At 44.8% G+C, this 21,280-nt stretch overlaps 3 long non-coding RNA genes across 4 annotated transcripts; 2 read left to right on the top strand and 1 right to left on the bottom strand.

The window, feature by feature from the left end:
- Positions 1 to 541: 541 nt before the first annotated feature.
- Positions 542 to 1,458, top strand: LOC122983171. Its single transcript, XR_006403597.1, has 2 exons — positions 542 to 710; positions 975 to 1,458. It is a non-coding gene; the product is annotated as an uncharacterized LOC122983171 (long non-coding RNA).
- A 14,967-nt stretch (positions 1,459 to 16,425) lies between these two features.
- LOC122983181 lies at positions 16,426 to 18,109 on the bottom strand. The gene is made up of 2 exons (XR_006403609.1): positions 16,660 to 18,109; positions 16,426 to 16,590 (listed from the first exon to the last, which is right to left on the bottom strand). It is a non-coding gene; the product is annotated as an uncharacterized LOC122983181 (long non-coding RNA).
- A 2,342-nt stretch (positions 18,110 to 20,451) lies between these two features.
- LOC122983182 lies at positions 20,452 to 21,043 on the top strand. 2 transcript variants are annotated; one of them, XR_006403610.1, is made up of 2 exons: positions 20,452 to 20,753; positions 20,951 to 21,043. It is a non-coding gene; the product is annotated as an uncharacterized LOC122983182 (long non-coding RNA). The 2 variants fall into 2 exon arrangements; XR_006403611.1 differs by having other exon boundaries at positions 20,452 to 20,791.
- Positions 21,044 to 21,280: the final 237 nt, after the last annotated feature.

Raw genomic sequence — 21,280 nt, 5'->3', positions numbered from 1 at the left:
TGTAAATAAATAAAGATCAATAAATCATTTTTAAATGTTTAAAAATTATTCTATTCAAACCAGTTAAGTTGAATGTTTAATACAGTTCATAGTGAATTAAAAACAGGCAGATGAATAAATCTTTGTCATTGTGTTGGTGAAGTTCATGCAGTTCAAGTAGTTTGTTTGCTGTTCACATGAGAGCAGCGTGTTTATCTCACAACCTAGTCCCAGAGGGCATAAAGTTGTCCATCTTAACATGTTGTTGATTTGATTGGTTGTTACCAACCTGTCAGCCAATTGTAAAGGTGGAGGGGCGGGATGTAGAGGAGACCCCGCAGAGTAAAGCCACGGGCTGGTCAGACGACGAACAGGAGCTGTGTGAAGGTTGTTTACGCTGTTGAAGACATGGACGTATAAAGAAATGACTTGTCTCTCTATCAGAATTTGATCCATTTGGTCCGATCACATCTCAAAAGCCTAGAGGAGCCGCACGATTGAATTGTTTCATCCCCATTCAAGTCAGCCGGAGGGCTAAACCGGAAGTAGTCGACTCGGCCGGCGACCGTTACTAGTGCGCATGCTCTATGGGCCGCATGAACGAGGCCCCGCCGCCGACGCTGTATCCAATTCTCTTTGTACATCCATGGATGAAGACTGTTTATGTTCGTTGTGTTGATGGATGCAGAGTTTTACCGACGGGTAACGGACATAATAGCCACATGCAGAAGGTAAATAACCTCTGTGTATGTATTTTTTGTATCGCTTCATCACGACGTAGTGCGTGTAAAAGGTAGATGCTAATCGCGATTAGCGCATTAGCGCGCTAGTTATATTAGCACATATTTCACCGCAGTAGCAGCTAATGTTACTGTTTGTTGCTAGCATGTGTTAATGTCAATTAGTTAAAAGCTCAAAATGAACTCGGCATGAGAAGTAAAGGAGCTTTAGGACGAGTTAAGTGACTGAGAACAACTGTCATGTACGTCTAATAGACGGAGGACCAGGAAACAGTCCTTGGACTCTATGGACGAGTTGATGTCTCCCGCTCAGCTTTCACTTCGTCTGGACTTGTCGCCCGCCAGCCTGTAACCTCACTCATCATTCCTCTCGTCATGCATCGCCCATGCTTCAACTCAGGGATTAGTGAGTAACAATTAACCAGTGCACCTGCTATTTTATTTTGTAGCTTGCATTTGCTAGTGCAGCGGCCATTTGTTTCAGGTCACTACGCTCCGAGCAACGACTCAGACCTGCAACGTTTGGTTCTGGTTTTAAAGGACACTGTTTTATTTTGTTTGTGTGTGTGTGTGTGTGTGTGTGTGTGTGTGTGTGCCCTTAAATTAGGAGCTCCGTTATTGGTAAATAAGATAAAGAGAGGTCATAACTTCTGAGAAAGGTTGGAAAGCAAAAGGGAAATACATTTAAGTTTTGTGTAATAGTTTTATTTTATTAATTGGTTTAAATATTGGTTTTATTAAAGGGGAGGTATTATCCTTTTTCCATATTTTTATTTATATATATTATGCGTGTATTTGTGTGTCGGATGTTCATGTTAAAAGTGGCCAACGTGTCAAATAACGAGGTAAACGTATGTCACAGTCATCCCTGTGAGCAGAAAGCAGCAGCTTCAGACTGCTCTGAACGCTGTTTCTAACTTGTTTTTTTCTACTTTCAGCCCAAGCTGACGTCAGTTGGTGACGGATTTCTTTATATGGACATCTGCTACATGCACAGCACACAAGTTTGTGTAAACAAAACCACATAGAGAACCAAGAAACCCACTTTTTATTCAATTTAAAGGCTCTAAAACTTAAAGATTAGGTTGAATTTAAAACGGTTCAAATCATGTACAAAGTTAAAAATCAATTGTTACCTAAAAGTATCCAAAAGTTGTTTCAAATGAGAGAACGTCAACATGACTTGTGCAATAAATGATAAGTGAGGACTAATGTAAAATATCATTGTATTACAGTCAAAGGAGTTAATTTATGGAACAGCTGCAGTGAGGAACTGAAAACATGCAGAACATTTAGTTTAAATGAACATTTAAAAATAGCATATTAAACAAATATGACATGGACAATCAGAAAGAGACTGGCATAGAAGGACAGGGGAAGTTGTTATTGGTTTGTTTTGTTGTCTTAATATCTTGTGATCAAGTCACTGTCCACATACTGGGCCACACCCCCTCCCCTGTTGTTGGTTCTATTGATATAAAGAAACCTTCAATATGGAAATCAATACCTTTCTCTTGATCTAACCATGTCTCAGATAAGGCTATTGAATTGAATTTAAGTTTAAATATATTCAGATTTTCATTGATCTTAGTGAAGTTTGCATAAAGACTTCTACAGTTGACACACTGCTGACCGACCTTCCTTCTTGTTGCTAGCCTTGAGTCAGGTGTATTGAGACAGTATGTCCCAATGACCCGGCTGATAGCGTGCAATGACCAATGGGACAGCGCGTGCTACCCAGCTGATAGTGCCGATTAGACAAATTCAATCATCTCTCTTAAATCAGAAGTAAGAAGAAACTTTGGAAATAAGTGAAGATCTAAGGCGGGAAACTGGTATCATTAATATGAATGTGTTGGTCAGTTGTACCAGCATGGATAATCCCAGAACCTGAAGTCAATCTATGCATACTGAATAATAACAAAAGATAGAAATCAGGAGATATAGTCAAGGAAGTGAAGTCTCATCTGCAACAAGGATGGAGTTCATATTTACAGAATACAGATGGATCAAAGGATCCAGAGAGCGGGAAAGTGGCATTTGGAGTAATGAAGAATTCAAAACAGACATATCAGATGTCAGTATTCACAGCAGACATGTTGACAATATTAATGTGCACTTTGGTGGATAAAGAACAATAAACCAGACAACTCAGTCATATGTAGTGATTCAGCTGCAGCTTTAACTACAATAAGAGAAATCAAATCCAACTTCAGACCTGATATATTGGCTGAGATTTATCAAACATTATACTGTACCAGAACACAGACTATAGTTTATGTCATTTCACTATTCTGTCTGGTTCATGGATGATGTCATTCCTGTCCTATAAAGTACATGAATGTAGTGATCTATGTAGAAAACTTCAGGTATTTAACAGGTGCTGCACTAAGGCATCAGAGGCCACAAACTTTTAATAATTCCCATAAATATAAAACACACTGGCATGTGGCATGAATCCCTCAGCGCCCCCGAACCCCCCATTACATCATTTGGGAATTCCCATTGACATGAGTATGGGATTTCTTTCTTTTTCCAGTCCCTTAGTCCCTCTAACCAGTTGAGACGAGGGTAACTACACAGATTCTTCCACTTCAGTCTTTCATAACAAAAATATGAAAATTGCCTAAATTTTGCATTTTGTTGTCATGGAAACTGGATTTTTCTGGTTCAAAAACCCATAATAGGGAAAAAACCACAGAATGATAGTTTAGGGAGAACAGTAAACGGTGAACGGCTGTATTTGTATTTTTAAAATGTTGTTACATACATCAATAACTTTAAAAAGCTCCGTTTTTCATTGTTAGACTTTAGTTTCAGAAGAAGGAAATCGATTTGAGACGAAGGTACAAGGATTCTTTCATCCAGTGCAATAATTACTCACTTCAAATAATGAAGCTGTTCAGACACATGGACACAGCTGGAGAAACAGTTTTTACTCTGTGGACTTTACTGATGGAATATTGTACAGTTTTGGACTATATAGCCTAACAACACATATATCACTGTCTAAAGGAACATCAATAGCAAACAGTAGAGGGCAGCGATACGCTATGTTAGCATCTAGTCTAATTCAAAGAAGAAGAAGAAAACAGACACTTTGTATCCTCTGCATCACACTAACAGTTATAAACTCATAATGTAAAACCTTGAACATGTAACATCTGTGCTCATTATGTTTGACACTGGATCAGAGTAGGGAGTAGCATCATCCTGGACATGCTACAGTTCTTTTATAATTAGTCTGATAGCTTTGATGACATCCAGCACTGCACCCCACTCACATTCTGATATGTTTACCAGACTCCTTGTCTATTAAAGCTATGTGCACTTAATAACCCACATCAGTCTGTTGTGACTGTATGCTGATCAGGAAAGAGTCCAGACAGGTTCAGTAGAAACCTGGAGCTGCACTGATGAGTCCACCTTAAAGAGAGTTCACTGTTATCACAATAGTGTGTGGAAGAATGATTACTGGGTTATAATATTGTGTGAAGTAATAGAAAACGTAGATAATGTCTCTGTTCTGATCACCTTTTTGGGTTCACTAACATTGATTAGTTTTCTGATATTCTTAACGGCTGTACTTTGGAGATTAGTTGAAGACATAACTTAAATCTGTCTTTTAATCTGCCAGAATGGGTAGTGTTAACAGTAGACATCAAACAAAGGATAGATATGATAATGTGGACCTGTCTGCTCCTAAAATAAACTACATGAGAGTGAACTATAGTGATTCATCTGTGAAACAAATCAACATCTGGATGACTGAATCTAGCTTTCCGAGTACAGAAAGTTTCAGTATCAGACAGCTGAATCAGCTGAGAGAAAGACTGCAGGAGAAGGAACAAGAGACTGAGAATAAAAAAGGCAAAAGTAAGTTGATAACAGATCGGAAAGCTTTTAGTTTATGGATGAAAGAAGCACAAAACAGGGACAGGAGACCACAGGCAGGGACAGGTAGGATCTCATCTGTGTCTCAGTGTGTCAAAATGCAGGATTCTGAACTCGACCGGGTGCCGCCCAGGAGACGCATCGACCCGCCGCAACAAGATGAACAGCAGCCCGAGCTCGTCAGACGCCTTATCCACGGCCAAGAGCACCACCGCAAGGAACAAGTGACACTCACATATTAGTGAAATACAGCCCTGACACGCTGCTTTATGTGTATGAATGGAAGCTCTGCACATCAGCTGTGACTTCCGTAAACACTGCTCTTGTTGATAACGCGTGCTCACATTCAACACAGACTACATGCAACCACAAGATCTACACTGCACTGCACACATACATGAAGGGAGAGATGCAGAGTTTGAGAAAAGATGGTTCAAAGAAGGTTGCCTGAGAGAAAAGCTAACGTTAAGTTCTATGTTTGGGAATAAACACAGATGTGCTCTTTCAGTGACTTTGCCTGAACAAACAAAGCCAAAGCAGATTGATGAATCTTCACTATAGTTCCCTTTCAGTGATTCAGGGTGGGATTCTCTGTTTGAGGTTCCTGACTCATACCCACACATGTCACTTTCCAAATACAGGGAAGGAAAATGGCAGGATTTGGATCCATGGGTGAGACGATGTGAAAATGCAGAAATATTGAGTTAAATCTGATCGTTATGTTCAGTATAATCCTGTTTTTGAAGGATTATTGATAGGTAAAAATGACCAAATAGACTGAGGTTGGTTGAAGTCAAGCGTCTCTTTAATCCAAACCAAACATATGTTGTAGACACGGAGAGTCCACAGAGTCTCCGTGGAGAATTCTGACAAGACAAAGGAAAGACACTAGTATATATTGACGGCCTTGATGCCCTGGGGAGGCACCTTTAGTTGTTTACAGATTCCTTCTAACAGACCTAGACAAAGCTTTACAGAGCTCTCCCTTCCACATGATGACCATATAACTATCATAGTGTTCCTCTCAAAGCCCTGCCGCCAAATATATACATACATATGACCATACCTACTTAACTAATACATGGATCATTTTCCCTGTTTATACTTTGTGAAACAAATGAATAAAATCAAAAACATAGAAAAAATGTATAGTGAGAACTAAATGTGTAATTGATTAGGATAAAATAATACAGGATACAATCAACATCAACATCAAATCATCATGAATGAACATAGATATAAAAGTGGATTTTAAAATGATTACATGGATACATGATAAAAAGATTACAATCATAAATCAATCAACATCAACTATGCCCAAGTCAGTAATTAATTACTAATGATTAATAGTGATTAATAATTTTGACAATATCGATTATACCACCATAATTGATGAAAATGATCAAAATACATCACATCAGTAAGTTACAACGTTTCCATCAGAATCATCAGTCAATATCACTTCTCACGATTTTCAATATTAACGTCATAAAGAATCCTTCTTCTGTAACATTACATCACAGATCCAAAAGTAGGAGTTGTTCTTGATATCTTGCTTCCTGGTGCATGACCACAGCTACAGACTTCTTTACCAGTGCCTTGATAATGGGAATGATGCAACAAACACTTACAAAGATCAGAATCAAAAATGGAGCGACTGGAGCCAATAATTTCAAACAAACAGCGTACCATGGACCGGTTACGAACCAGGACCTGTCAAATGTTGAGTCATGATCAACAGCATCACGCAATGAGGTCAGATTAGCAATAGCCTGCTGAATGACTCCTCCCTCATCATCATTAGCAGGGATGTATGTGCAGCATGAGGCACCTACGAGAGCACACACACCTCCAGTGGCTGCAGTGAGTTGATCTAGCACAATGCGGTTCTGAAGGGCAACGGCCCTGAGGCCTCTCAACTCCTCCCGTTCAGCCTGCCACATAACCAACGTAGTGTTTACGAACCCAGAGAACCTGTAGTTCATAGTTTCCATCCTCAGCATTACTTTACCCACTCCAAGAGACGGGAAGAGTGACAGCATGACTTTTTCACCAGTGGACCACAACTTATGGTCTTCTGGAACATTAGAGCACCAGACAGGATCATGCGGCTGACTTACATCTCTCCTCATACGCTGCTTACCCGGAAAGTTCACCAGGGTGGGGCATAGCTGAAACAATGAAGGAATGATCAGTCGGCTCCACAGCTGCACAGCGACCCACCCAGCCAGGAGGAAGTTGAGCATACATGTAGTACCCACAGAGAAACATTACATCAGTCTGTGGATATGTCCCAAGGACGTCTGGCACGGTGGAGTAAGGTGCACACGCACTGCCCATCACTACCTGAGAATAATTTAGGGATGCTTTGCCAATGTTCGAGGTACAAGGACTGGAAATAGTAGAGCAGAAAAGTTTTGGGATCTTTCCTACTCTGATGGAGGAGGACTCAGACAGAACTCATTTTGAGCAAAACAATCAAATTTAATTTCGGGTCTCAAATGGACCGGCCCAAACAAGGGTTCACTCCCGGCACTGAGAATCTTAAACCTAGAAAACTTTGGACCTGAGTAAGGCCGCAGGGGTGGTAACACATTTCCAGTTGTCCTAAAAACTGTTTGATTTAAAACCGTTGAGTCGACACTAGAAACCAAGATATCAGGAAACAAACTCTTTAAGTCTTTAACAGGTCTGGGGACAACATGGGGGTTGTTTGTAGCAATCGGCATATGGCTGCACACATAGCAATTAGAGCGGTTCTTGGATTCAGCAACATACTTGGCATAAGAATACCAAAAGTTAAGTGTGTACATGGTGGAGTGTGATTTCCTTGCAGAGATCATTCCCAGCCAAACATCTTGAGCGTGGCTGATGACATCATCTTCCATAGACCGGGCCCCTCTGAGCAATGATAGATAAGGATGAATAGTAGGGAAGAACCATATGCAGATTGGTATCATCAAAACAGTCACACAGAGCAAAACAATCATCACTTTTTTACACAGTAACCAATAATACCACCACTGTAGGAAGGATATGGTTGTTGGAGTCTCCTGTGCTGGTGATGGAGGTTGTCTGTTCCTCTGGGACGCCATGACCTCAGTATTCCTCAAGTCCACCAGGTGGCAGCAGCAGCCCGAAAACCTTTCAACTCCTAAATCCTCAGGGCCCACTTTGAAAAAACACAGAAATCTTCACCGGTTTGAGACGACACTGCACCTCTATCTGCACGGCGCCCCCTGTGGAGCCGGACTTACAGGTCACCTGAGGAGTGGCTGAGAAGGCAGTACGGACCCACTACTCACTCACCGGGGTGAGTACTGGGTCACGTCTGGAGGAGTAGAAAGCAACAGGTCTTAATTTATCCCCAAACTCCTGTAACAGGACAGATGTCATAAAACCATTTTTGCAATCCACTGTTTGTATGACATCCTTTTTCAAGTACAGACGAAGAAGCTATCAATTGCTTTAACTTTGTGAAAGCCTGCTCGCCCTCCTCAGTCCACACCACCTTATCTGAAGCAGCCATTGCTTTACCATAAATCATATTCTGTAATGGTTGTGCAATTTCGGCATAATTAGCAATCCATAACCTGCAGAAGTTGCAAGTACCAAGAAAAGACATCATCTCTCGCTTTGTTGTAGGCTGTGGTAACTGCAGAATAGTTGTTTTTCTCTGTTCATCCAACACACGGCCTTCAGGAGTTAGCGTGTAGCCTAAATATTTCACCTCCTGACTCCACAGCTGGAGTTTAGACTTAGAGACTTTAACACCAGCTGCAGCTAGATATCTCAACAAGGCCAAAGTCATGTTTTTGCACTTTTGCTGCGAGCTAGAAGTCACAAGAATATCATCAACATAAGTCAAAATCTGAGACTCCTCTTCAGGAGGTTCAAAAAGGTCAATACATTTTTAATTTCTTGTGAAAAGATAGTAGGGCTATCTTGAAACCCTTGAGGAAGTCTTGAATACGTCAGTCGTCTGTGTTTAAACGTAAACGCAAACCAAAACTGTGACTCAGGGCTCAAAGGAATGGTAACAAATGCGTTCGTCAAATCAATCACTGAGTACCAGACATTAGTGGGTTTTATGTTGTTCAGAAGAGTGTAGGGGTCTGGCACGTTTGGAGCTCATGGAATCACAGCTCGGTTCACAGCTTGTAAATCATTCACTAACCGCCACCTGGAAGTAGCTTTTTTCACAGGCAGAATTGGTGTGTTGCAGGGTGAGTCAGGACAATCAACTAAAACCCCTTGTTTTATCAAACTGTCTATCACTTCTGAAATACCTTCCTCAGCTTCCGGCTTCAAAGGATATTGTTTGACCAACGGTCTATAAGAGCTTTTAGGTTTAATGGTAACAGGTGTGGCAGTACGTAACAACCCGATATCACCATCTTTCCCTGTACTCCACAGTTCAGAAGGTAACTCTTCTAACTCTTTTTCCTGCTCCTCTGTCAGCAAACACACTTTGTCCTGCAATGATCACAAAGAGGGCTGCAAATGAGTGGTGGCTGCTCCCACTGTTACCCAATTCAGCGCCTTCTTGTACAGACCGTGTCTCTGGTGGAAAAACACACCGTCCCCCCCGACTCATTCTGCACCCAACCTTTTAAGGTCCTCTCCTGCCCCGTCCACCGCCTTGACCTCCGCCCCGCCTGGTGTCCGCAGCTGGCATGAGACTTCTGCATTCTCTGGCGATGTGGCCCCTTTTCCCCACAGCGATAGCAAATACTTTCCTTCCTGCGGGACTCAGAAGAGAAAAAGCAACCATCACTACTTTTTTATGTTTCTTGTTTTTTTCCAGAACTTTTTCAGCGTGTTTAGCATGTGCGAGAATAACCCTTCTCTGCTCTCCTTCCCATCCGACCAGATGTTTTTTCACCCAATTTGCAATCTGTGGTTTTAAACCCCTCAGAAGGCAGGATGTTAACTGCGACTCGTAGTGTGGATTAACATTCTCTCCGATTCGCGGCTCCAGCCCACTGTGTCTATTAAATGCTTCCGTGAGCCTGGCAGCATATTGTGCTACTGTCTCTTTCTCCTCTTGTACCACAGTATCAATTTCAGCCCAATCATTTCTCCGGCCAAATGTTTCCCGAAGAGTATCTGCCATTTGGTTCAGCTGTGGACCGAGCCCGAGCGTTCTATCTCGGTCCCACAGGAGCGGCTCACCGTTTTCCCCCATAGGTCTCCAATCAACATTTACAGTCGCCCAATCAGTAGTCAAACTTTGCATGAGACAGTTAGTCATTTCTTCCCCGTTTAGCCTATAGCTATTATACAGCCCATATATTTTATTGATGTATGCTTGCACATCTTTACGTGGATGAGGAATCCCATCTACTGCCTTTCTCACGTCCTCCTTTGTCCAATTACAGAAGACCCAAACCGAATCAGGTTGCCCTTCCCCTTGTCTGGGATTCGGCAGTTCAATCAGTGGCGCTACTAAATCTGACAGTTTTTTCTGTGACAGGTCACAATGTTGTCTGGTTCTGCTTGATATCGGAGGGTCTGTTACAGACCTCTCCTCCCCACTTAATTTGGTCAGATCAGGATAGAGAGATGATGCTTTTTGAGATACAGGGCTATTCAGGCTCAATCTGTTTATACCCTCTGTGATTCCACTTACCTGTTCCCAAGCTGCGGCTCCTTCCTGGTACGGTGGCGGGGTGCGCTGTGTGGTCGGAGGCGAGGATGACGCGAGGTCGGGGATCAGAGCGGTGTCCTGTACCTGTTTAACCACAACAGAGTGCAAGACAACAGAGCTTGCCACAGCATTAGTTCCATCATCATCTTGTTGTTTTACTTGGGCCATAGACTAAAGTTTCTTTCGTCTTCTGCACTCACTTCAGTTATTGTGGCAACACAGTTGCCACAATAACTGAAGTTTGCTCCCCCAGTCCAGATTTGCAAGAAATGCCTTTGCAAAATCCTGATGTTGAACTGTTCATGGATGGATCAGCATCACGCAATCCTGACACAATCAATCAATCAAGTTGGTTTCTCTGTGGTAACTGCACATGACACTCATTGCTAAACCACTTCCTGCTTCACTGTCTGCACAGGCAGCAGAGAAGAATGTAGACTGACAAAGGACAAAAAAGTGAATATCTATACAGACAGTAGATATGCTTTTGGCATTGTGCATGATTTTGGCACAATTTGGAAACCTATTGCACACCACACTCTTGTGTCACAACTGCTGGATGCTGTTCTACTCCCAAAACAGGTTGCTGTGTGTAAATGTGAAGCTAAACAGGGTCTTCTTTCCCTGCTGATTCTGCCAAGCCCGTTCCCTTGGCTGTGGTTTCGCTAGGTAGTAGGAAGGGACAGTGGGAATCTCGTACATCCATTCATGCGCGTCACTAATTAGATGACGAGGCATTTGGCTAACTAAAGAGAGATGTAATTGGCCCCCGCCGTTTAACCCATGCTTTATAGAATTTCTTCACATTGACATTGATAGCTGGGCGGGACTGCACCCCCAAGCTCCGTTAGGAGTTTGGGGTATCCGGTGTTCCGACACTATGGACGCCTCACGGCTGGCCCTTCGGAGAATTCTCTTAGACCGTGAGGGGACCGGCGTCACCATAGAACATGGCTATCCAGTCCATCTCTATTTCGTACCGTTTACCGTCTTACGTCGACGTGGACCCGCTAACCATCCACACGTCATCCATAGTTTTCGACGGCTCCCGCGAAGAGGAACGGCCCAAGTCCCTTGCACTACCTCAAGCATTCAGAGGCTGTTCTACTATCTGGCCAAGATCTTGAATATCTTGCACGTATCTATCGTCTGCAGGAGCGCCCTTTTGCTGAGGATGGCAGCGACTTTGGTGGCCCTTGATTTCCGCATGCCCATCAGCTCAAGTACCCTGAAGTTCCCCTGGTGCCACTTCCCTCTAGCCCCGAGAGGGAACCCGGCCACCTCGACGGTCTTTACCCCTGGGTAAAGACGCGTCACCGCCCCCCTGAACTTCATGTACTTGTCCACTTTCCGTTTCTCTGCGTCTGATAGTGTGCAAGGTGACTTTTCGAAACAGATAGTCACATCAAGGATCAAGGCAACCTGGTCCCGGATCATGATGAGGTCCGGCACTCCCTGTGTACCGTCTCCAGACTGAAGTCTCTTTTCCCTCTTCACGTGCCAGCCTAAGTCTTCACCCTCCTTCTGTAGGAACACGCACACCTTGTTGTGGCTGGTCATACGGTTCCTCTTGAGCTCCGCACCGTTCCCAATGATATGCTGCGCGGTCTCCTTTTCTTGTTGACAAAGTCGGCACTGTTGCGACTCCTTGGGCCCCCTTCCTCTCGACAGCAGCGAAAGGGTAGGGAGTGTGTTCGTACGGAGTTGCAGTGCCATGATCAATTCCGATTGGGTAAGCCGGTGCTCCTCGGGATCCCGGGTCCAGCCGTTGGAAATCTTGTCGCTCTTGAACACGACCGTTCCCAAGCCCTGCTTGATCAACTCACACCACTTGTCGAACGCAACCGATCTCCACGCTGACGTGCTCGCCCTGCTGACGTCGATTTGGTCCAGGTCCGGCCTACTGGTCTTGTCCGGCCTGCCCCCATCCCGCAGCACCTGCCGCCAGAGCTGCCATATCTGGGACACTGGGATGGAGGCTCTGGAGATCGTCCTGGTGCAGTCATCGGTCGAGTTGTACAGAGACAACAGCCTCCTCAGCTGGATTGCCGGGATCTGGGCAGCTAATCTTACGATACCAAGTCCTCCGTCCACACATCTGCTGTACAGCAACCTGTTGGTGGTGAATGGCTCCAGGTGGAGCCACTTCTTCACCTGTGTCCGAATGTCCCTGTCACACTCGTCCAATGCTGTTTGGGAGGCCGAGCCGTGGTCCGCGACGTACACCGTCCGTGGGATAGCGTACGTTCTCAAAAGCTCGACCTTCTGAGATGGTTTCAGGGGGGCCTTGGATATCTTGTCCGTCATGTCTTTTATTGTTTCTCTCAGTGGGGGTTTCAGGATCCCTTTCCAGGGATTTATCTGGACGCCCAGATACTTCGCCGATTCCTGCTCCCCCACCATGTGGATGGGCATTCCCGAGAGTGACCAAGCGTCGCAGTCGTTGACTGTGTATCGTTTTGGGCCGTCACTCCCAATAAGGAATCCATGACACTTGGTGGGATTGGTCCTCAGGCCCTTAAGGTCCGAGAATCTGTCCAGGATTTCCAAGTTCCTGGACATACCCTCCCACGAGTCACTCAGAATCACCAGGTCGTCCGCGAACGCCAGTGAGGTGATGGCGGTGCCCTCAACGCTAAACCCCACCCCCAGCTTCTCCAACATGTGGAGAAGTGGGTCAAGGGCCAGGTTGAAGAGCAGAGGAGACATCGGATCGCCTTGCTTCACACCCACCTTGATCCCGATCTTCCTGGTGTCGCCTTGAGCAGTTTTTATTGTCGAGAAGCAATTCCTGTAGGAGTCTTGGATGAGACCTCTAATCAACTCATCCACTCCACGTCTCTCAAGCACCTCTGCAATATGCTTGTGGGAGACAGTGTGGAATGCCTTGGTCAGATCCATGAACACGACAGCCAACGTTTTCCTCTGGGACTTACTCACCCGAATAAGTCCGTCGAGGATGGCCAGGTTCTCGGAGCAGCCTGGCGCTTCCGTGAAGCCCCGCTGACGAGGGTGGATGGCGCAGGCCTCGGTCAGTCTCATGGTTAAGACTCTTGAGAACGCTCTCAAGACTACCGAGCCGATCGTAATCGGGCGCCAGTTGTTAATGTCGCCGGCTCTACTCTGATCGCTAGACTTGGGGATCAGGGTGGTTCGGCTCTGTTTGAGGCACCTCGGCAACCGCCCGCTGTACAGTATGGCGTTGAACAGGTCCGCCAGCTTCTCACCCTTCTTGTCCCACATGAGTAGGACGTTACGTCCAACGCCATCGGGACCAAGCGCACTTGCCTGGTCCATCTTCCGAAGCGCCTGTAGAGCCTCAGCCGGTGAGATGGGAGGGCATAGGGACGAGTTGTTCGCCTCCGGCAACGACCAACGAAGCTGTCGTCCCTCTCCCATATCCCCTTGTATGTCTCAGTGACCAGTCTGGGATCAATACGGCAGACCGTTTGTTCCCTGCCATCGAGCACCAACCTCGCAGCAGAGCTTCTGTTGCTCCGATACAGCGTCTGCATGTTCTTGTATCGGAGCCTCTTGTCCTTTTTGAGGCGTTTTTGATGATCCGACCAGGTCTTCCTTCCCGTACTCACGATCCGAGCGCGGCCCCGAGTCCGCAGTCTCGCGAGTACTTTCCTCAGATAGCTATCGATCGCCTTGCAGGAGGAGGTCAGTGGTGACACGCCATCAGCACTGTTCACCTGCAAGGTCTTTGCGAGGTGCTCCTTGACCAGGGCCACCGGGGCTCTGGGAGGCAGCTCCTCACTGAGGTCCGGCAACTTCCCTAACACAACCGCTGTGGGGGACTTACCCACAGTTTTTCTCCTCAGCCTCCTGAGGCTCCTCCATTTTCGCTGTATCTGGGCCTTGGTGTAGTGGGGGAGGGCCGAAACCGCTGCCTCGAGGAACCCAGATTTTTCGCAGAGGTCGCCGTGTACGCGCTCTAGGGTTGCCAGTTGGGCCTGGGTCCACCCACTATTGGTTGCCTTAGCCTCCCGCGCTCTCGCCTTGCTGACATACAAGCCCAGGTGTTTCCTTCTCTGATGGGCCAAGAGACCCTTCTGTGAGGAGAAAGATTTAGGGCATGTATCGCAGGCAAACCCCGTAATGGTACCCGCTCCGGATCAGGTTGCCCCACACTTCGCTGCGTGGCACGTCGCTCGGTGTGGGGTCTTATGAGTACCGGCACACTTACCGCAGATGAAGAGAATCACCCTTGGCTTGTGCGCTTTCCTCAAGTGGGTCTGGGCGGCCCTCACCGAGCCCAGACTGGCGGCGCACAGCCTGCACGGTTGGACTAGCCATGGCACCCGGAGGCCCACCATGACTGTCGATGGAAGACCCTTGCTAGCCAGCTTGGGTTTCCATCCCTTCTCCGTGCTCAGGAAGATCATTCCCGCTCTCTTCCCAGCCGGGAAAAGAGCCCCTCTCGCAACCGATGGTACCTTCCTTGTAGGAGTCCCAGCCGGGTCCTCCTCCTTCTTCCGTTTGAGTAGTAGCCTACTCCGGACTACTACTCCGCTCGCCCTGTCTGCGCTGCCAGGAGCCGCCCCTTCTCCAGCCTCACGTGCCGTCGGCCGACGGACACGTTCACGGTCACGCCTCGGGGTTGACCACATCTTTCTTCCTATGACAGCAGGCGACCTGTCCTATCACAGTCAGTCAGATGTGTCAGTTGGCTTGTCGCTTGTCTTAGCTTTGATCGCAGTCAAGAGTGGCGGGTCTTGCACCCTGGCCCACTCAGAACTCTTTCAAAAGCAAACAGACAGCAGCCAAAGTTGTCAGAACGAGCAAGATTAACTTAACTCGTTCATCCATTCATGCTTGGGCGGGGTCAGACCCCGCCTGGTACCCCTGCCATTGCCAAAAATTCGAGCGTCAGCACCTAGACACTCAATTTTATGGGCAGGGGCCACATCGGTGCAGACACCCTAGTGTCTTCCCGACGTTAGTTGTTCCCACCATTCGATCCTGACCACTGTTCCTTCTTTCCTTATTACCGACATCATTGCTGCACGTTACGATCTTTATTTTTGTTCCCAAATGTAAGTTGTTCATCCATAAGATCATTGGGGACAGACTAGGCTGATCCCACAGTGGATGCCCGTTGGTGCGCCCATCCGTGCTTCCTGGGTTACCGTCTTCGCCGTACTCTCCACGAGTACGTTGCCGGCGGGACCACGAGGAGGTGAGGGGTCACTATGATGCTACCATGGCCAGAGCAGCTCTTACCCAAGGAGATACTCCTTGCCGGGTCATGGTTCTCTTCGTCTCCAGGGCTGCAGGTGGCCCCCAGGCCGTCACACATCCCAGGAGACCAGCGAAAGCGGTAATCATTTACCACTTGGCCTTTAAGAGAGTCATAGTTACTCCTGCCGTTTACCCGCGCTGCATTGAATTTCTTCACTTTGACATTCAGAGCACTGGTCAGAAATCACATCGCGTCAACACCCTATGTGGGCCTTCGCGATGCTTTGTTTTAATTAAACAGTCGGATTCCCCTGGTCCGCACCAGTTCTAAGTCAGCTGCTAGGCGCCAGCCGAGGCGACCCGCCAGGACCCCACGTGAACGGGGCCCAAAGGGCCCGGCGTGTGTCCAGCGTCGCCGCCACCAACCGCCGTACCCCATCCCCCCCGGCCGACCCGCCTTCCTCACGGTGGCGGACACCGCCCCCCGAAAACCCCCGCCCGGTGATGCACGCCGCACACCGCGCTTCCAGCGGGCGAGAGGGGGGCGAGAACTCCAGCAGAGAGCTGATCAGACAGAGAAGACTCAGTGGACAAACTGGCTGTGTTTTCAAAGACGGGTACTGTACGGCCCCAATGACAAACCATGTATTTGTATTCGATTCCTCACTATGCAAAGTTGAGTCGTGGGTTGGACCATGCCTCAAGAGGAGGGATGATGGATACTATTTCACAACACTGGTTCACAAAGACTTTTACTAACTATGCCCCAAAATTTAGTCAATCATGTGTTATCTGTGCCACCAACAATATTGGCAGAAGTATTCAAACACCACAAGGTGCACACCCTTCACCAGATAAACCATTTGATCACTTACAGATGGATTTCATTGAACTAACAACAAGTGAAGGAAAGAAATATTGTCTGGTAATTGTTGACATGTTTTCCAAATGGATTGAAGTGTTTTTCCTTCAGCAAATCAAGTGAAAGAAGCAGTACCAACTCCAGCCAAAGGACCCCTTCATGGCCGGCAGCCTTTTGACTGGATAGTGATGAAAGGCTTGGCGCTCTAAGCGGTGGACGGGCCCATTCCAGGTGCTGTTGACCACACAGACGGCAGTAAAGGTCGCTGAAAGAGTCACCTGGATCCATGCCAACCACTGCAAAACAGTTCCACCTCCACCAGAGACATCAACAACAGAGTAAGTCACCACAGCGCGATTGAGGACTCTACGAGAGTGTAGGCGGATCGCTGCTCTCAGGTGACCAACACAAAGACATCCACTCACAGACCAGGAAGAGAAGTAGAAGTGACAGTATCGGCATACTGTCCGACAAGAGCAGGCCGAGCTCCAACTAAGTGACGTGCTGAGTGAATCTTAGTGTCACCATCGTGGGATCTACGATGGAACCCGAACGATGACCATGGAATCCATTCAGACGTCCTGGACGGTGTGGTTTGCTTGGTTCAATGTGTTTGTATCTTGTGGCTGTTGTTTGATCCCGTGTATCAGAGGTTTGATTGTCCACACGGTTGACAAATCTGTCTCTCATCAAATGACTCAGCGAACTATTCCTGATTGGATTCCACCACACCATGATGTTTCTGATCTTGATGAAGTCTCTGACTGTTAAGTTACAATAATAAAAGTTGCTTGCATTTATTATGGGATGCTTATGAGGTGGACAAAATATCAGAAACACCTCTTCATATAATACAGTCCACAGTAACACCACCACAAGAAAGTACAATCTGAAAAACTAAGATGTAACTCAGTCGACACATAAACAACTAAAGTTGTATCAACAAGAAACTGAACATATATTATTAAGTAAAGTAACTTACTGCAGTTCTATTTGCATGGTGTAATATTGTGTAGACAAAGCACCAATAAAATTGATTTTAGTGGCTTAGATGTTCAGATTCTGGGTTTAGACTGATCAACAAGGCATTTAAGATGCTTGAAATGTTTGTTCCATGGTACAATCTCCACAACATTTTCTTCCACGGTTTTTGTAAAATACAGCTTCACCTTGATTTGGGGAGAAGTAGCGGTTAGCTTTGTCTTGGTTGGCCTTGTCCTTGCTGAAAGCTTCTTTTGCAGCTGGCTGATAATACTTTATCTGTAAGAGTCCTGTATTGTTATTGTTTCCACTTCACGTTGACCAGATGTTTCTACTGCATAGGTTTGGGCTGTGATTGTGTTGCTGACCTTTGAAGGTCAAATATGTTCTCTAGAGTTAACCTGGTCTTTCAGGTTGGAAGAGGACATTGTGTACAGTGACTTACGCTGGGACCTAATGTTTCTTACAGTAACACTCATAACAGTTAAACACTGACATGAACACAGTCCGTTACAGTATGTTCAGATATGTGAAGCAGAGTGAAGTTAAATCAGCCATTTAATAGGTAACAGATTCATTCATGCTTGTTAACAGGGATAAACCAGCTTGTCTGCTGTTACTGTAACATTCCTGAAGGTGGCAGCAGAGGAACATAAATATATATATATATATATATATATATATAAATATAAAAGAACTTGCATGGGATTAAATGACATCTTTTCTACTGTAAAGAATCCATTCTAGTTTTGGTATAATACTGTAGATATTGATGTTATAGAGAGTTATTGATATTGTAAAAAGGTACACAGTCATTTTAATTTGTTTTATTTCATTTGTAAGTTTATTTTATTATGATTGTATCACTATACGACCACAATGTAAAGTCTTTCAAGCCAACATAGTCACCTACAGCAGAGAAGGATTTTCATGGTGTTGTGGGAGCAAGCTGTGCTGATCCGTCTGTCCGTCCTCCTGAACTGACTGGTTGTGTGTCTCATTATAGAATAAAAGACTTGAACCACCCTGACTCCTGTGCCATAGATGCTCATGACATATTGTTTTACAATGGTAAGAATGGTAGAATAGGTTGAGTTGCAGTGGTGTACATGATTTTAGTGGTTGTTTGATAAATGAGTTACAAATGGATTTAAGACAGGTGATCAAAAGGCTAATAACAGTCTAGATTCCAAATCCAAGCAAGACAAATTCAAAGATTACATAAATTAATGCTCCTAATTTTTCTTCAAACCAATCAAACAGACCAGTGGTGACAGGGTTATGCAACGATTTGGCAATATTATTCAAGTGGTTAGTTATCTCTTGTATGGTGGCATTGTGGTCACGTATGAAAGTACAACATTCAGCTCCAATTAGTGCACAGGTTCTTCCTTGAGAAGCCAGTAAATAATCCAGTGCAGCATGATTTTGTAAAGTCATCATTCTAACAGCAGTCATTTCTTGTGAGGGCATGGACATGCCTTTTGCAGTAGTGTTTGCAAGGTCTTCAACCAAATGAGAAAGGTCTCTTATTTGATCCAAAGCCGCCATGACTCTGTAACTTGGAATGAGAGCACCGAAAAATCTTGTCCATGGTGTTTGTGTGTGTGTGTACAAGTCTCTTTTAACATTGCGTGCTTCAGGTGGCACAGTAAAGACTCTCATGGCTTGTATCACATGACCCAGACCGCATCTTCCAGACCATCCGGTAAAAATTCATAAGCTTTCATGCCACAAATCCAGTATACACCCTTTGGTAGTGGTATAGAACAATGACCGATCATTGTAGCAAGGTGATTATAATCATCAATGGGGTCTGATGATGGCTGTTGTTTTAGAGGCACATTCCTTTTTGACTTATCAGTGAGTTCTTCTGTTGAATTGTAAATTGTGTCACATTTGGATGTTCCTAAGTGAATAGTTCCTTTACCTTCAACACACCATTTTAATGTCTTTGGAACCATTGTGAGGGTGAGAGGGTTCAGGAGTCTTGCAGGAATAATTGTTGATTTGAGGTGGGTTGGGACAGGCACAGTGTTCGTAGGTTGAGTTAAAGTGTATTATGTGGCAGGTGTCACAGGAAGTAATGTGCAAGGCCATCAATGGAAGTCCGTCTGAAAAACAAAGCTACAACCTGACCAGTTAAAAATAAAATAAAACAAGCTGAATACAAGCCAAATTAAAGTTCTCTCTGTCTTTGCTAAGGCTTCCAGTGAAATGCAGATTATAAACAACATGTTCATGCTCATGAACGTTAATGTGAAGCAACCAGCTTTTTGAATATCACCGTTTGGGTTTAGCCAAAACACTTTCCTGTTGCTTCATATGTCCTTCATCTGTCCTGTCACCATGACGATGTGTTTCTTTGGCTTCTCTAAACAGGCATCAACATGCCGATGGCTTTTTATCTTCATCAACGTGCCTCAGTGTTTCAGCATAAAAAGGAACATATCATGCTGTAGCAATATTGGTTAATCAGATATGAAATATTCAGTTTAGACTGGCAGTTTGGAGACACACGTGGTTTTTAGTTCATATTGATATCAGTAACTGACAGATGTTATTTCATCAGAAGCTCAGATAACCTGGAATAACATGTAAATGTATATCATTGCTTCACATTACATTGCATTGTATTCTGTTAAGATACAGAAGAGAAGATATGTTGCAGATTATATTTAAGGACCAGTGGAGATACTGATGCTTGTTGCATTGAACCTTTGTCCAGGCATTTTACTGCCTAGTTCATAATACATGTGCTCGATTGGAAGAGCAAACAGAACTGAAGTGAAATATGAAATACTTTTGTCTTCACCTGGTTAATACTGAGAATATTTGTTTTATGACCAGATTGTTGTGAGAATGTGTTTCAGGCTGGTTTCTCTGAGCTGCAGGTTTAGTGTTTTTCATACTTTTCACCCTCCAACTGGTGAAGTATCAGTTTTTGGGTCATGGAACAGATCTATGTTTTGGGACTTTAAGCCCACGTAGCTCTGTAGTGTTTTTTGTTTGTATTTGGCCTGCTGGTATTTAAGGCTTTCTTGAGCCTGCTTGTGTTTTTGGTTGTCTGTTTGCACTGTTTCCCTCCTGTCTTCCTGTGCTCTTCCCCAGCCTGCTTTTCCCTCACACCTGTCCTGCATTCAGCCTCGTAGGCCCTTTTCTCAGTGTTTTCCCCAACCTATCAGCTTCTTTCCTGTTCTCCTGTTTCATCTCCTCATTAACCTCACTTGAGTTTCTCAGCCCATCTCCCCACCTGCACCTCATTTCCTCGTTAGTTCATTTAGTATTTCAGTCTTGTGTTTTAGTTCAGTCTTGTTGGATCCTTTGTAGCTCAGTTTTGTTCTGTCCTGTTCAGTTTTGCTTTGCCTGCATTTCTGAGACTTAATAAAGATAATTCTTCAGTTCCTGTGCCTGATGTCTCCTGCATTTGGGTCCATCTGCTCTGCTACTATGAACTCCTGTACTAAAAGTGAACTTTATAAATGTAGAAAAACAACAGTCAGTCACTTTTCAAATCAATTTAATATGATTTATTTCTGGCTTCAGGTTTATTTCTCCCAAAAAAGAACAACTCTGCTTGAAACATCTTGATATTTCAGTAAAAGCAATAAGTAGTAAATCATCAGAAATTGTTCTGGGCTGCTGTTTTTATTCCAGATCATCTTCATCCAGGACTTCAAATCTGGGATTGGCTGAGAATTCTGGAGGACACCTCAATCTTCCCTGTGGTGCAGAGAGGCAGAAAGAAAGGTTACAACACTTAACACTTATTTTAACACTTTAATGTCCTAAAATTAAAAGCATGATAAAAACAAAACCTGGATTTTTTCACCTATTTTCACTTTTATTTGAATACAAATATAGATAATTTTGCTACAAATATAAATACTGGGCTCTCTGCACATCACTAGTAAGAATACAATTCAACATGTAATTTTCAATAATAAATGAATAATGAATGAATATTTACTTGGCTTTAAATTGAAG

The sequence above is a fragment of the Thunnus albacares genome, chromosome 5 (assembly GCF_914725855.1).
Source record: "Thunnus albacares chromosome 5, fThuAlb1.1, whole genome shotgun sequence".
NCBI lineage: Eukaryota > Metazoa > Chordata > Actinopteri > Scombriformes > Scombridae > Thunnus > Thunnus albacares.
Note: the sequence above shows the minus strand (reverse complement) of the source record. Positions and strands in the feature narration are given on the sequence as shown.